The following is a 16995-nucleotide window of genomic DNA, read 5'->3' as shown; positions in this document are numbered from 1 at the left end:
TACAATTAAGATATTGCACAGAAGCAGAAATGAAATAATGCTAGACATAACCATCCCTTCAGCTGGCCAAACCGAGAATGGGATGATTTCCAAACCGTAACTGTTTCCATTAGCTACCAATCGAGTTTTGTTTTAATCCAGGGAAGTTGGCTCCCACCTTGGCTCTAGAAATGGAGAAATGGGGCCAGATTTTGTGGCGAAGCCGGAGGTTTGAGTCAGGAAATTTCCTGAGCAGGCAGTTCTGCCTTTAAAAGGGCAGCGGTATTCTTGTTCCTTGGATGTGGGGCTGGGATGGACTCAGGCCTGCCACCTCCAGAAGCAGGCCTGAGGTGACAGCGGAGGTGTGCAGATGGCCAGGCCTGCAGACTGGAATGCTGGGACATTGGCTCAGTTTTATTCTCGAATGTCAGGTCCTGAAATCCTTACCCTTCATCTTTCCACCCACCTCACACGCCCTCCTCATGTCCCCATACCACCATGCCAACTATATGAACCCATATGCTCCAAGCTCCTAAAACCCTCCATGCCCCCACAACCCCAGCAACCTATATGTATTCTCCATAGCCACTAATCCAGTATCCATTATGGGAAGACCTCAGGATATCTTTGAAATAGACATTAAAAAATAAACTTCTAAGAATTAATACAGCTGTCATATTCAAAGACATTTCAAATTGAATAAAACTCTCACCCATAAAACATTCAAAAATATAAATCCCCTCAAGTAATCAAACTGTTATAAAAACAGACATCTGTTATAAAAACTAACAAACACTTATCCACCTACAGCATCAAAGACAAATAATCCTTTGACAGGTTTGAGGGCTTATTAATCAAAATGTGTCAAATAAAAATCACAGCTCCCTGCTGATATAGGTAGTTCTGGACCTATTGAAACTCATCCAAGCATTCATAGCCCCAGCTAGCAAAACAAATCCTGGGAACGATCAGCAATAGGATCCCACTGAAACACCAGGTGGTCTTTTGTATTAAGCTGCAGGTGCTGTTTTATTTCCGTTTCAAAGCTGCTTGCCTGTCAATCCAGGGAGTGCAGCAGATCCTTAGAATTTTTTTTTAAACATACAATAGCAGAGCCAGCTTTTTCAAAGCTAAAGACCACTGGACATTTAAATCTTAGTCCAAAATATGACAGTTTCCCAGCACACTTTTCTATAATTTTTAATCCATTATGGTACTTTGTCCATTGGGAAAAGTTCTGTAATACATGTCAACACTTACACAATAGTGGTCAATGTAATCGTCAACTTACCTTTACAGAACATGGCTCTAACATCAATCATTGCATTAAAAACCCTAATTACAATACAGCATCAAACTTTTGAAACTGAAATAACTTTTTTTTTGTACTTCAAAGCAAAATTTGTTTTGTTAGCTAGGGCTATGAATGCTTGGGTGAGTTTCAAAAGGTCCAGAACTACCTATATCAGCAGGGAGCTGTGATTTTGATTTGACACATTTTGATTAATAAGCCCTCAAACGGACGACTTTTTTAAAATTTTGGTTTCCCACTTGGAACTGGAGTTCCCCCATGATTCACATATCCTTGGAGGCACCATGAATCACATCGTCTCCTACGAAACAGGTCTGACTCCATGAAAATAGTTGGGGTCTGCAATGCCCACCCTGCGATGGAGTAGGCAAAGGCGGGATTGCTGAGTGCAGGTTCACTACCTGCACCCTTATCCCAGGGCCTGTAAGTTTGCCTCTTCAAGTCTCTCAGGCTCAACAGATCTTACAGATAGTTCCAAAGCAAGGGTAGTTCCTTCCACCTGTGGTGTAGACTCCAACGAGAATGTTTGGCGTATCTTTTCTTGTGGGTCTGTTTACCTTTTCCTGAGGTGATCTACATGTCTCCTGATTATCTGACTTTCAACTGATATGTGGTAGGACAGGGGTCCTGTCAATGCACTGACTTCACCTGATAGCCGTTTTGGCCCATCTCCAAAGTACTTTGCAAAAACTTCTTCTCCTATAGTGAAGCTTCTTTCATGACTGTGCTAATCATGTTCATTTTTCTGGGCCTCCTGACTTCTCTCTACCCTCCCTCTATTCAGCCTTAAAAGACTCAAACATGTCCTGAGACATCTGTACTTCAATAACTCTTCGGGGGCATTACCGGCGGTTGTGTGTGACATAGTCCTATAGTTGAGTAGGGAACATGATAACCTAGTTACTATAGAGTCTCTATCCAGTTTTTTCACTCTGCCCTGAAGGTCCGAACAGCCCTCTCGACCAACCCATTGGATGCAGGGTGGAATGGCAAGGTCTTAACATGTATTATGCCATTGAGACTAGTAAACCTTTGGAATTCCCCACTGGTGAATGCCGTTCCATTATCCAGACACAACTATCTCTGGTAACCCGTATATCACAAAATTCTGATGCAATCTGGCTATGGTGGCTGCAGATGTGGGTGATTTCACCTCATAAAGATCCATCTACTTTGAGTGAGCGTCTATAATCAAGAGTAACATTGTACCCAAAAAAGGGCCCACGTAGTCAATGTGGATGTGGACCCTCCTGGCCATTCCCGGGGATGCAATGGAGTAGAAGGGGGCAATTTCTGTACCTGTTAGCACTGTATGCGGCTCTTGACTAAGTTTTCAATTTCTGTATTCATCCCTCGCCACCATTAGTAGCTCCGTGCCAACATTTTCATTTTAGAGATGCTGGGATGAGCACCATGCAATTCGGTCAATAATGGCTGTCTTCCTCTGGGAGGCACAATGACTCTCCATCCCCACAAGATGCCATCCTGGCAGGTGAGCTCATATCTCCTATTAAAATAGGGTTTCATTTCATCAGACTTTGACTTGTTAGACCATCCCTGTAAGATTTGCTCCCTTATGTGAGACAAAACAGGATCATGGTCTGTCCACTCTCTTATTTGGTGGGCACTGACTGGTGATGAATCTGGAAAGTTTAATAACAAGACAAGTTCTTGAGGGATGGGGATGTTCACATTATTGGCTCAGTGTGTTGGCATTTGTAATCTGGCTTCCTGGCCTGTGAATAAAAGTATATTTGTAAGCAGCTAGAATCAGTGCCCACCTTTGGATGTGTGTTGAGGAGATTGGGGGTATTGCCTTATCTTCCCCAAACATGACCAGTAATGGCTTGTCATCAGTTACAATGGTAAAGTGGTGACCGTGGGTGTATTGGTGGAACTTAATACCAAATAGAATGGATAAGCCTTCTTTCTCTGTGAGTATCTTCGTTCTACCACACCGGGAGTTTTTGAGATGTAACCAATGGGTCATTCCGAGCCATCTGGTGGGAGAGTACTGCCCCCACTCCTTAAGGGGATGCATCGCAGGTCAAAATTAATTCTTTCTTTGGGTTGAAATGCACCAAAAGGGCCGATGAATCCAGCAACTGCTTCACTGTCATAAAAGCCTGTTGTTATGGAGCTTGCCAAGTCCACCTGTGGTTTTTCTTCAGCAAACCGTATAATGGAGCCTGTACTGTTGACAGATTTGGCGAAAATGGCCATAGTAGTTAATCATTCCCAAGAAGGACTTGAGTTCTGTGGTGTTTTTCAGTGCTGGCACCTCACTAACAGCTCTCACCTTGTCTTCTACTGGGTGAAGGCCCTGCAAGTCGACCCTATGACCCAGGTAGATCCCTTCTTCCGCTCCTTTCTCTTTTCAAATGTACTATGACTTGTGAGAAATGCTTCAATACCTCTTCCATGTTAGCCAGGTGTTCTTCAGTTATTCCTGTTACTAGGACCCCATTGGGATGAACCACCACGTGGGGCAGACCTTGAAGTAAATTTTCTATAGTCCTTTGGAAAATGGCACAAGCTGATGAGACTCCAAAGGGTAACCTGCTATACTGGTATAACCCCCTCTGCGTGTTGATAGTCACAAAATCTCAAGAGGCCTTTTCTAGCTCGACTTGCTGGTAAGCATGGCTCATGTCAGGCTTCGTATATGCAGTTCCCCCTGCCAGCCTGGAGTACAATTCATCAATGTTTGGTGTAGGTGCCTGTCTAGCCTGACTACTTTGTTAACGGACAACTTGTAGTTCCTGAATATTCGCACACACTGGTCAGGCTTTAGTACTGGAACAATGGGTGCTGTCCGTATGGAAAATTGTCCAGGTTGTAAGACTCCCAATCCTTCCAGCCTGCCTAATTCAATATTCACTTTTTGCCATAATGCAAAGGGGACTGGCCTTGCCTTCAAGAACCTGGGGGCTGCCCCAGGATCCACGTGGATTTTAGTTTGCAGCCCCTGAGTCTTCCCGAGCTCTTCCCTGAACACAGGCATATTTCTGTAATAATTCTTGCAGGTCTTTCATTCTGGGTTGAAAAATCTCAGTCCGCTCCAACTTTATTTCCTTAAGCCAGTTCTGACCAAGTAGACTCAGACCCTCTCCTGCTATCACTATCAGGTAAATTAACAGGCTGATTTCCAGACTCAGCTGGAACCTTGCATATGCCTCTTGCTCGTATGTCGTCACCAGTATATATCTTTAATTTAGCATCTGAATTTTCCAGATTTAATGAGTAGTTTCCTCCATTCAGATATTTGAATGTATGTTCCCCTATAACTGTCGTAGATGCCCCTCCATCCACCTCCATTCGGATGGGTTTTCCATTGATTTCCACTGTCTCTGTTTCACCCATTTTTAAGTTGTGTAGTGAGTAAATACCTGACTCTGTTTCTTCTGGTTCCTCTATTGTGTGGATTTTACGATTTCTAATTTTTTGCTTAAAAGTTTTGGCTTAATCTGTCCTTACAACGTTGCATGATGTGCCCGTTACGATGGCAGTAGAAGCACTTGATTCTTTTAAATTATCATTCGCTTGCAGGCTGTCTGGTTCCATTTCTGCCATTATTATTGTAGGTTTTCTCTGTTAACCCATTGCTTTTTGCTGGTCTGTTAATGGTAGCTGTTTCCTGCCTTTCCGTGGAACCCAGCGCTTCCGCTCCATTTCTAACCGGTGCCTCCCTCCCAACGTGAAGAATGGCGCCATCTTCTGTTTCCCTGATTGCCTCTGAATCCCTGACTGTGTCTCCATTGCGAGCACTAACTCCAGGACCTTTGCTGAAGTCTAAATTTGTTTCTGACAACCTTTTTTAAATGGCGTTTTCATTAATCCAACATACCAATCGGTCTCTTAATATGTTGTTAATCGACATCTCGAACTCTCATTGCTCTGTCAGTTGTTTTAACGCTGCTACATAGTAAGTGACTGTTTCTCCAGGGGCGTGATACCTCAAATTAAATTTAAAATGCTGCATTGTTACCGAGGATTTTGGCTGAAAGCAGCTTTTCACAAGATTCACCAACTCATCAGATCTCTTGGAATCTGGGACATTGGGTGCTGTTAGACTACAAATTAGGCCATATGTTTTATTGCCACATGTCAATAAGAGGACCACTGCCCACCTCTTCTGATATGTTGCTGGCCAAAAGGATCAAACGGTTTGATATGGCCAAACTGTGGCATCCAGGAGGGAGATAACTCCAACGACTATGACGAGGGCTGTACTTACAATCACCTGCAAGGCACGGCTGATTTGCTTCTGTTTAATTTCCATGGCTTTCTTTGGTGTTGTCGACTGGTCGTATTTTGCCTCGTCAGCAGTTGTTATGTTCCTTCTGTCAGGTCGCTTTGCTCAGTGAACACAGTTGCAAACCTATCTACTGGTGAGTGAGTTGGTAAACAGTATACTGCAGATGCAGGGACCAATGTAAGATGAAGCACATACTGTTTATTAACACAAATCACAGAGCACTAACACATGGGCTTCTCCAACCAGACCTGATTCTAAACTACTGATTAATATTGTAGCCTGCGCTACACAGCAATTGGGTAATACAGTCACTTGATCAATCTGCTCACACTTTCTTAAAGGTGCATTGCACTCAGATTACCACAGTCTTGTGGCACTGCACTAGTTACGGTTTGGCAACCTGAAAATGAACCATTTATCCTGATTCTGTTTCCTGTTAGTTAGCCAATCCTCTATCCATGCTAATATATCACCCTCAACACCATGAGCTCTTATCTTGCACAGTCAGCTTTTATGTGACACCTTACCGACTGCCTTTTGGAAATCCAAATACACATCTACTGGTTTCCCTTTATCCACTGTGCTAATTACATCCTCAAAGAACTCTCATGAAATTTGTCAAACATAATTTCCCTTTCACAAAACCATATTGACTCAGTCTGATTGTAATATGATTTTCTAAATGCCCTGTCCTTAATAATAGATTCTGTTCTGATGTAATTGAAGCAGTTTAAGGGAGGACAATATGGCCGAGTATCTGCCTTTATTTTGCTCTCATCTGGTTTAATAGAAAGTGGGAGAACTTACTGAAAGTTCCTTATATGGAATGCTATTTATCCTAGGTACCTAACATCATCATGGTACACAATGAGAAACCACAAACAGTGCAATTTATGTTAAAGGTTGTTAAGTTGATGAATGCAATATTAAATGCCGAAGTGTTCTGCCTGAAAATCAACATATTGCGCTGTGAAATAGCTTTGTGCAAAGCTGCAAATTAAATCATAGGAATCTGATCCATTGTTATTTGGTGTTATTCGGCTTTATCTCCATTTTTCATTTAATATGGATGTGTGGATTATAATTAATGCACTGCAAAATTATCTTTATTTGCCTAAAATGTTTAGGCGACTGAATTCTGAAGACGTCTCTAGTTGAAACTGGAGATTGTCAGCATGGTCTTGGTTCCAGACTGCAGTGCTATAACCAGTGTAAGGTTCAGTGCCAAGGGTTATTTGCTGTAGTGTGTTTTGTGTTGCTCACTATCTCTGGAGATTTTTAAGGCATCTAATAATAGAAGAGCTGAACATAGTTCACTTACATGATGGGAATGGTGCTCATGTAGCTTACTGTAGATTCTGGCTTTAGACAATTTGGCTACAAGCTTAAATTTCAGTCTCTCATACTGTACCACGTACTATTATTGATTTACTGCCTTTCAGCATTCCCTAGAATTTGGCAATTATCATGATGGTCTTGCTACTGGTTGTTTGGCTCTCGGCAATTGAATTTGTTCGGTATTTTTATGTTTTAGTTTTGCATTCTGCTTCTATCATGCTTTCTTTCACAGATATGGGGCTAGAATTGAAATGATATCACCTACTGAGCTTTCTCAATTGTTGTTCAGTAAGTAGCCGGAAGCAAGTTCCTATGTACAAGGATTTGTCAGATTTACTGTTTTTTTTCCCCACTTTGCTGCACCACCACTGCTGCCCCCCCACCCTCCACAAAAAAAACCCCACGAACCAAGATGCAGCGAGCTTGGAGTGAAATTTGTTACCCAGCAGCTGCCGAGCTGAGAGCCAGAGCACCTATTGAGTCAGTCTCCCAGAATGGGAGCCCAGCATTCGATTGTTTGACGCTGTAGGCTGCCGCTGACTCTGCATTTGTAAAGTTTTCAGATCTGGTGCATTTGTGTACTTGGTGGTTGCTGATTTATGGGACTTTGAGGACAGGTTTCTGTCAGAAAATGAGTCCAGCCTTCCCAGTGACCCATACCAGCCGGCATTTCACTGTGGTTACGCAAGCAGTTGATTTGTTTTCCTTTTAATGACAGAATTCAGTGGTTAGGTAAAGGGTGAGGAAGTGAGCCTTCCCTCTGAGGCATTGGTTTGCTACCCGGGGAGCAGGAACTATAGAGCATTATGACTTCTAGAAATGAAGCATGTACTTGACTCCTTGTAGCTCTTTGGGGATATATTGTAATCTTAATCTCACAGATTCCAAAATATAAGGCCTTACACGGCACTTCTGTAGACTGTAGTAAATAGCAATCAGACCCGCTCGTCGTCTTGATTCCCAAGATGTGATGGGTGCTTTGAGGAGCTTAGAGTTTATTAATGAATGAGATATTATATAATGATCTGAGGCAAGGTGAGAGAATAACTTGGCTGCCACGTGCGATGCCCTGTTGTTTTCTGGAACTGCAGTCGGACAGACAAGACTGTTGGTGAAATGGGTCTGCCCCACCATTTCCTCTGACTAACATCAAAGAGGATTTAATTTTTTTATATAAGCAAGGGATAGTGAGGTAGAAATTGGTCCTGTGCCACAGTGCAGAACAGTTAATGAAGCATCAACAGCCTGTTTTAATGCTGTTCCATTTTCTCTTCAGCAGTGGAAGTGGCAAGGGTGGGTTCGGGGTTAGGAGAGGCAGGTACAGTTAGCACAGGTTAGCAAGGAGGAAAAAGCTGATGGTTTTCATTCCCATCCTAGGTCCATGAAATTAAACCCAATTATGCAAATGAATGGTCTGTGCTGAGTTAGCAGACATTGATCTGAGATAGGAACTTCCGATATAGATCAGAGTCAGATCTGGGTGCTGCATTTACCTTAGAGACCTCAGCAGAGCTAGAATCAAATTTTTTAAAAAAAAAGAACTTCGAGCAAGTTGCATTTTATAGTTCAGCGGTTAAAGATTGATTCACCTGTATCCTGGGTCACAGAATTATTGATTGCAAGTTCATGATGATCCCCAGCAGGCTGCTTTTGGAAGTTTGTTAATTATCAGAGGCGATGGCTGAATGCCAGGTACTTGGCCTCTTTGAGGGAGGAAGCTTTTTTGGGCAAATGGTGTTCGCACAATTCTTGGTGTTTGACAACAGAACAATACGATTGTTTTTTCATTTGTTTAAAATTGTCCAGATTTCTAATTAAAATTTATAATCATTTTAAACTGCTGGATTTGTATCAGTACATCAGTTGGGTCCAGGAATGTTGGCTTGAACTCTGAAGAATAGTGGTAGACTGTAAAGGATAGAGTTTCTCCTGGTGATTGGAGTTACATCATTCTAACATAATGTGTGTGCTAATGGTTTATTTTAGACCTAGATCCCTGGCTTCAATTGCTTTGGCTGCCTGCCTTTAATTGCACCAAGCCCCTGGCTCCAGTGATGTCATTAAGATAACTCAGATATCTAGAACTTAAAAATTTATATTCATTGCGCCCCGTTCAAAATAGAACCTACTGTTATTGGCGAAAGAGGGACGTTCATTCACACTGAAGAGTGAAATATTACTGATGAGATTCTCTCTTAATTAATATTGGTTGTAAGTGAAGTGTATTTCTAAAGTGTTTGATTGAACTTTGTGTGTGCGTGGGCACTTTGATAAACTGATAGTTTTTTTTCAGAAAAGTAGAAGTTAACAGCAAGTGCTAAGATTGATATTGTGAAGATCATTATGGTTTTCAAAGGCCTGCTGCTAGCACATTGAAACATCAATACAGCAGCATGGAGTGGTCAGGCGCAGGTTCAAACACTCTGCTACTTTGCTGAATCCTCCGACTCATTCAGGAGAGGGAGAGCCATTCCCAATCTATTAGAATCTCCCAAAAATAAATTGGGGCCTGCCCTTTGGTGAAGTTATTTAATCAGGTTTGTAGATGCAGGTAGACATGATGCTGATCTGCTGATAGCATTTCTTTTACTTTGAAGGGTGAACATGAATGCTTTGCTCTCTTGCATGATATTGAAACAAGAGTTAGTATCCCTTTCTCAAAAATGAAAAGTGCTGGAAAAACCCAGCAGGTCCGACAGCATCTGTGAAGAGGAAGACAGAGCTAACGCTCCTCATCATGTCTCTGGCAAAGAGCTAACTTGACAAACTGCCTAATGCAGAGACCACACCCTCTTCAAAAATGCACACTCATCATGTGTGCGCAGGATATTCAATAATTGAATCTCAGATGTAAACACCTTCCTTTGAGCAACATTATCATTCTTCTGTGCAGACATCAAATTACCTTAGACCAAAACAAGTGTTTATGTTTAAAAAAGGACTTTTACTTAAGTGAAATCTGTCCCTTAGAGCTGTTTAAGTGGCATGTGTCTTCATCTTTCTAACTAAAATTAAACTGGTGTATTTTAACGGAGTGCTCTAAATGCCTAGCATTACCAATTGCAGGCTGTAGTACCATCTGCCATGTAAGGAGTTCCAGATGAGTTCATTTATAGGTACCTTTTGCCCAGCATTACAGAAAACTTCAGAAATGAAGTGGTGAAAAAAGTTAGAATGTGAGTGGATGATCAAAACAAGACAACATGAGATGCCAGAGTGAATAAATGAGCTCATTGTAGCAATGACTAAGCGTTTTGTCCTCCTGACTCCTCCTGACTACTCTTGTTAATCTATAATCAGGACCAGTCATCTGTACCATTGGGGCAGTGCGTGGCTTGCTTTTCGTTTTTTTTGAGTTGGCTGTGAGATTCTTTTGTTATGCAGCAGACTGTAAGTACAGTGGGTATCTTATTCAGCCAGGGCAGTGATTAAGTGCAGCAAGCCACAAAAAGAGGTTCCCTTTCACAGGATTGTTGATGCAGTTAGCAAATTGTAGTGATCAAGAGGTTCCTAGTTGGAACGTTTTATACTAAGGCCTTTGCTCTGAAATTCGACACTATTATTTTGGAAGGATTTGGTATTCCCATTGCAGTTTCAAGAAGCCTCACATGGAAGTGACATCTTAAGTTTAGAGGTTTTTTTTTACAATAACCCACAAGGTTGGTTGTCAGTTTTGCTGAATGAAACCAGTTTGAACTTGTCAATGCAACGAAAGCTGGCGATTGAGGAAGAGAAACAGATTTGCTAAAAAAAAAAGCTCATGCCAGTGTCACAGTGTTGTACAGAATTGAGTGAATTTGAATTTGATAGTTACTAACTGCATGTCCTTAATACTTGGAAAAGTACCACATGGTTGACAGTAATGGTGACTGTGAGGGGAAGGTAAGCACATTGGTTGCAAGTAGAAAATACAGAATCAATGAATTTTGTGTGCTTTAGCATAAAACCCGGGCGTGTGTGAAATATTTTTGAAAGCTGGAAGCTCTCAACTCCTTACTGTTAGTCATCTGCCACACATCTCAAGTTGCACTTTTAATACATGTGTGAAATTATTTTCATTTACTGAGTTCGGATCATAGTGTCCTTTTGAAATAATATTTTAATATGGAAAATGATATATTTTTGATATTTCTAGAGTGCTGTGGTTAACAATGTCTGTAGGCCATGATTTTTGGATTTTGGGTTATTCATAAGGCATCTTGGTGTCTCATGTAACAGGAAATACACATTTTAAAATGTTGTGGGAGAGTGGTAAATACTTGATTGGTGTCAATTTTAATTCATGCAATTAAATACATTGCCTGGATGGTTTTTCTATGCTTAAATCTCAGTAAAAGAAAAATTGTAGCCTGAGTGTTTTAAAGGCAAGAATACTTTTTAAAAGCTGAAGTCAGTGAATTGGGAGGTTGGATCTTTCTACATATTAATGATAAGGTGGTAAATACCACAATTATAATTTTGCCTTTCTTAACTTGTAAAAAGCTTTAAAGTTATACCTGAGTAGAATCCCATCGGCCATTCATTATGAAATTTGACCTTGTGCTGTTCTTGATGATTCCAAATTCATAAAAATGTTCTTTTGTTTTACTAGTGACTGAGTGTTTGTGGGAGCTGGTGTTGAGTATGTGTGACTCCTTGGGAGAGCTTTCAAACCTGAAGGGTGTAAGATTGAGCTCGGTGGCATCCACTGTTTGGGTCCAAAACAGCATCTTGTGCGCATGCACACTTCTGCCCTGAATCATGCTTGTGCCATCTTAGCCAGGGCGTTGGTACACATCAGCTAATGTTTGTTCGAAACATGCAGAGCCTGCAGATCATGACATCAGTCAGCATGTGAAGCTGATTTGATGCCAGCAATGCCACATTGGAACTGAATGCTCCAGCCAGTGCCCTCTCTTAACCTTGCACAGCTGAACATGAGTTCAGCAGCAGGAAGGGCCCCCAACCACTGCTATTTAAAGGGATTGTCAACTGCTTACAGGTTAGTTGCTGGTTGATTTCTCCTGGCTGTTGCTACATTCTATAAGTGTTTGGCGCTTTCTATAGTTGTTTAAAGTTGCACAAGTCTCCAGGGTGGTAGTGTGGCAGGTGCTAAAAGGCTTTATCCTGATTTGAATTTTTCTTGGAGGCATAAACTAGTTGATTTCAGACATGGATGCAGTAGGTATCCCACTTGGAATGCAGCATGACTGGGAGAATGCACACAGACCACACACAGCAGGAAAAGCTGCTGGAAGAGATGGAAGGGGAAGAAGGACTCTCAGTGGGAGGCCATATAGGCCCAGGGTGCTTGGGGAGCAATTCTCCTCCCTGAGCCTCAGCGAGAAACAATGTGTGAGATATCCATTCATCAGTACGGTCATCCTTATTGAAATCTGCCACCTGCTGCAGCCACAACTGTAACTTCCCAACAGGGCGAGGATGACATTGCCAGTGGCTATGAAGATGGCTGTACATGTGCTTGGATCCTTCAAGGCTGGAGCTAGAAATATTTGCAATATCTTAGTTTTCCATCCACTGTTGGGTGAGGGAGGTCTCTGGCACTCTTTATTCAAACAGAGTAAACTCAATTTCATTCTCTCTTACCAGATGGAGCAAGAATGTGGCTTTGCTGGGATTGCAGGCCTACCCAAGGTGCAGGATGCTACTGATTGTGTACACACCACTTTGCCGGCAATGCATTTCAACTTTATCATTTACCGGAACCAAAAGAGTTTCCACTCCCTCAATGCCAACTGAGGCCTACAGGTCAGCACCCAGTATCCTGACAGCAGTCATGATCTTCATTTTGCCGCAGTCCATGTGCATCTGCATTTGAGTCACCATAGCAAACCAGAGGGTGATGACTGCACAACAAGCACATGGGCAATGACATTGGTTCACAACTTATGAATATATGTGTAGCATGCATACAATAAAATCTAAGATAAAAACAAAAAACTGCGGATGCTGGAGATCCAAAACAAAAACAAAAATACCTGGAAAAATTCAGCAGGTCTGGCCGTATCTGCGGAGAGGAACACAGTTAACGTTTTGACTCCAAATGACCTTATTCTGTTGAAGACAAAAACAGAATTACCTGGAAAAACTCAGCAGGTCTGGCAGCATCGGCGGAGAAGAAAAGAGTTGACGTTTCGAGTCCTCGAAGGGTCACGAGGACTCGAAACGTCAACTCTTTTCTTCTCCGCCGATGCTGCCAGACCTGCTGAGTTTTTCCAGGTAATTCTGTTTTTGTTTTGGATTTCCAGCATCCGCAGTTTTTTTGTTTTTATCTCTGTGTTATTCTGTTGAAGGGTCATTCAGACTCGAAACGTTAACTGTGCTCCTCTCTGCAGATACAGCCAGACCTGCTGAGTTTTTCCAGGTATTTTTGTTTTTGTTTACAATGCAATCTATGCTGCCATGTGTAATGAGATAGAGCAGATCATTGGTGCAGAAACAAAAATACCTGGAAAAACTCAGCAGGTCTGACAGCATCTGAGGAGAGGAATACAGTTAACGTTCATTAGATCATTGGTGTCCTGAAGCAATGGTTCCAATGCTGGGGTTGCTCTGGAGAGCCCTTCCATATTCAGCAAATGGATCTCGAGAATCTTGATGGTCTACTGCATGCTGCACAACCTCACCATCATGAGGGCACAGCCCTCTGAAGAGCCTGGCTCTTGCTGTCCATTAAGAACTCATTCAAGTGCAATACCAGTAATCTTGAACCCAATTCCCCATTTGTCAACAATCCCCACACTGTACCTTCTCTCTCTCCGTTATAGAGTCCACTAAGCCATAATGCAAAAATGAAAGCCACCTCAAAAGTATCCCAAACCAAATTTATAAGTGAAAGTGAACCTTACAGTGTACAAACAAGAACTAGTTACCATTCTGCTTTCTCTTGGTGCTTGTCTTCTGTATGCCTTTGCCTGTTCTATTGATCTTATGCAGCCCTACTCCAGTGGCTGCAGCATGGCTGATAGAAGGCTTCAGATGAGTTTGAGTACCTCTGGGCCTCAAAGGCTCAATCCCTGACTGCGTCTTAAAATCGTCAGCAACATTCTGAATTGGCAGGCCTGGCCAGCTGACAGGGAAGAGCAAGGACACTGGCAGAATGGCATAGGAGGGTGGATGAATACAGTCATTCTGAAGGAGGGCTGGAGGTTCATGCTTTACCCCTCTCTCTTGGGGGGGTGGGGGAGGGGGGAGCCTTAGTAATCCTAGTAGTATGTTGGAGAACAGATTGCTGGACTGCTTTCATACTGTGCCAGCCCCTTTGAACAATGTAATCCACAGCCACAGTGACTGCACTCTGAGCTTCCACTGCAGACTTTTGGTACAAGCTAAAAGCAAAATACTGCGGAAGCTGAAAATCTGAAACAAAAAACAAAAATAGCTGGAAAAACTCAGCAGGTCTGACAGCATCTGTGGAGAAGAATACAGTTAATGTTCGAGTCCGTATGACTCTTCATCAGAACTAAAGAAAAATAGATATGAGGTGAAATATAAGCTATTTGAGGGGGGTGGGACAGGTAGAGCTGGATAGAGGGCCAGTGATAGGTGGAGGCAAAGAAGAGATTGCCAAAGATGTTGTGGACAAAAGGACAAAGGGTTGTTGACGGGGATGATATTATCTAAAAGATGTGCTAATGGTGAGACAGTCATTGAGGAATCCTTTGGTAGAATCCTAATCCTTTGGTAGCAGCTGTTTGTGCTGAATGGTGAGTTTCACAGTCAGATATCAGATGCTGCATAGTGGTTGGGTCTGTGTGCGCTAACAGAGATTGCCACTTCACTGCGTGTGGAAACCATTCTAATCAGCAGGTAACACAATGTTAGCATACTGCCTGCATTTCAATTAATGGGCACCCATTAATTACACATTGAGATCCCTGCTCTCGTTTTCCCAGGCTATCCAGTTTATACCCTGGAGAATTTGAGGCTTTGCTGTTTCTGTCACCAGTAACTTTTTGCCTCTGTTTCTGCAAATTAAGACTGACCTGATGAATAGTGGGTACTTCCTCTGTATTCGGTACCTAGCCTCAATAAATGGAGAGTTACTTAGCTCACACTGAACTATGTGCATGTGACATGCAGTGTTCTATTTATATGGTGAGTGAATTTCTAAGAGTTTATGTTCTCCAGTAAAATGGTACCATTGATAAACAAAGTCTTGTGATGATTTGAAAATCAAGCAAGGACATACAAACTCCTCAGAGAAAAAAATCTCCTTGTAATATTTCAACTTGGGGATTGTGAAGAGGCCTAGATTTAGATGTCCTGTTTCAGTTTTACCCAAACTGGATTCACCAAACTCAGCCATATCTGAAGCATTAAAATGATTTTGAAAGTCAGCATAAATGTCAAGTGATCAGCTCAGTCCAACATTTCTTAGCTTGAATTTTGAAAGACAACATCACCAACTTATAGTTTTCATAGTCTTCACCAACTTCACTGTGCACATTGAGAATTCTTGTTTGGTTCAGACTACAAGAAATAATCTAATTTACATTCCTGCACTTAGTGCACAAAGTCTTCCGGTTGGGTATATTATACATCAGAAATTTGCAGCATCCAAATAAGGAAACGACACCAAAATGTCTGTTGTAGAAATGTTGAGGTTTTGCTTTTGTTTGAAAGATATTCAACTTGATTTTGTGGACCAGTCTCCTCCTCTGCTATAAATAATTGGCCAATTATTTGACTAGTTAAGAACAGGGAAGTTTAAGAATATTTAGATGTTAATAGATTTTGATGTAATGTGCAGAATATAAAATGTTAATAAGGTAAAATATTATTGCACTTTTGACGTAGGCAAATGGAATTAAATTTTACATTAGACAGGAAAATTGGATTGTTAATTTGTGCTTAAGAACGCTTATTTCAAAGTCCTGAAATAAAAGTAAAAGTCAAGGAATTCTACAGCACTGTACGAAATGCTTTGTACACAATAACGTATTTTGATGTAGATGGTAGGGTCTTACTGGATGGAGAACTGGTGACAGCCCAGCGTTGCCTCTTTTCGGCAAGGCCTGCTGCATTAAGTACCTCTCAGGCAGTTAACTGGGCAGCAACGGGCGTTGCCTGGGATCAAAGACCCTGAGAGTGGAAGTACTGCCCCTGAAAGCTGCTGGCAAATCGCAGGGTGGCAGCTGTACACTGCTCATCAGCATCACTGGGGAGGGGGTGGTTGCTGCCAGTAATGTACCCACCAGAGGCCCAGGATCGTTGATTGAAATCAGGCCACAGGTGAATGATGGTTGGGGGACGGGGGGCAAGGTGTGGGTTGCCAGGGGCCAGGGGGTTCAGCAGCAAGTACAGGGAGAGGGTTGGCTTTCAACAGGACCCCCCTTCCTAATGCCAGGTATCTCGATTAGACACTGATTGCCTTTTTCGCCTTGAAGGACAAACAAGAAGGTTGTACTAACACCATGGTTCAAGAAGGCAACTCACCACCACCTTCTCCAGGGCAATAGAAATGGGTGAGAAATGTTGGTCTAGCCAACAAAGCCCCTATCTCATGGACAAAAAGCATATCCTGACCTTCTCTTTAAAATTTTACTGTTGTAGAGTCAGTAATTTATCTCGAGGTAAAAGCAATAATAACAAAATATTCATAGTACCATGAGTTTCTTTAGATGTCTACTCAGGTATTAAACTAGCATTTATATAAAAAAAAATAAACTGCATGGTTTTAGGTACATTAATTGCAAAATAAGAAAGATTTCTATTGAAAGAATGAGGTGTATTTTTTGCTGGATGTTTGACATTGCATGGGAATCAGCCTTCAAAGTCAACTGTCAAAGAGAATTTGGGAGATTAGGACTGAAGGTGCAAATTAAACAGGTTTGGTGCTGATTTAACCTTCTGGAAAGAATGTGGGAACAGAATTTGAACAGTCAGCAGTAATGCTGGTGCAGTCCAACAAGTGAAGCGTTTTAAACAGCTGGATGGCAACAAAACTGCCTGTGAGCCTGAATCAATCAAGTTCTCTTCCCTTAACACGAAATGGATTGGTATTCTCCAAATGCATAAAAGCAAAAAACTATGGATGCTGGAAATCCAAAACAAAAACACAGCAGGTCTGACAGCATCTGCGGAGAGGAACACAGTTAACGTTTCA

General features: G+C 41.9%; 1 protein-coding gene across 12 annotated transcripts in view; it reads left to right on the top strand.

Annotated features, from left to right (window-relative positions):
• LOC121287988 (inactive rhomboid protein 1-like) overlaps window positions 1–16995 on the top strand; it is a 393414-nt gene that overhangs the window by 48358 nt on the left and 328061 nt on the right. For 2 of the 12 annotated variants that reach the window (XM_041206178.1, XM_041206175.1), the window contains exon 1: window positions 12477–12635. The exons of 7 other annotated variants lie outside the window; for them this stretch is intronic. The gene's annotated coding sequence lies outside the window, so the exon portion shown is untranslated. Of the gene's footprint in view, window positions 1–10224; window positions 10278–10750; window positions 10770–12476; window positions 12636–16995 lie in introns of those variants that run through there. 3 more of the 12 variants (XM_041206179.1, XM_041206177.1, XM_041206180.1) reach the window with 3 other exon arrangements.

The sequence above is a fragment of the Carcharodon carcharias genome, chromosome 15, assembly GCF_017639515.1.
Source record: "Carcharodon carcharias isolate sCarCar2 chromosome 15, sCarCar2.pri, whole genome shotgun sequence".
Lineage (NCBI taxonomy): Eukaryota > Metazoa > Chordata > Chondrichthyes > Lamniformes > Lamnidae > Carcharodon > Carcharodon carcharias.
Note: the sequence above shows the minus strand (reverse complement) of the source record. Positions and strands in the feature narration are given on the sequence as shown.